The sequence below is a fragment of the Sinocyclocheilus grahami genome, unplaced genomic scaffold (genome assembly GCF_001515645.1).
Source record: "Sinocyclocheilus grahami isolate Dianchi unplaced genomic scaffold, SAMN03320097.WGS_v1.1 scaffold4972.1, whole genome shotgun sequence".
NCBI lineage: Eukaryota > Metazoa > Chordata > Actinopteri > Cypriniformes > Cyprinidae > Sinocyclocheilus > Sinocyclocheilus grahami.
The window spans coordinates 29252-29705 of NW_015509792.1; positions in this window are offsets into that span (position 1 = coordinate 29252).

Here is a 454-nt window from a genome sequence, read left to right on the forward strand (position 1 = left end):
AAGCACAGCTGTTGAAACCTATACACTTCATGCACATGAGGACAACTGTCAAGCCAACGCTTAAAACATTTCACCCAATGTTAGCAAGAAATTCTAAATCACTAAATAAATTAAAAAGCATAAACTTACCAAGCAGCACTTGCTTGGCCACAATAGCGGCAAGACGACCGAGTAGATGGCCTCTGCCATCTAGGATCAGAACCTATGAATAAATTAAACCAGATTTATTGTTAGCGCAGAGTAACGTTAGATAAATGATTGCAGATGCCTCCATCAGAACGTTGCTTTGTGTCTCAGATGGTAGTGCACGTAAAGTATTCTCATGGTCGTTAAACTCGAATACTGAACTGTGGTTGCGAGCTCATCACCGACAAGCACATCTGACGTTTGCCATGTATTATGCATCAGCTTACCACGCCACCAGCAATATTTCTACACATTTCATGGTTACTTC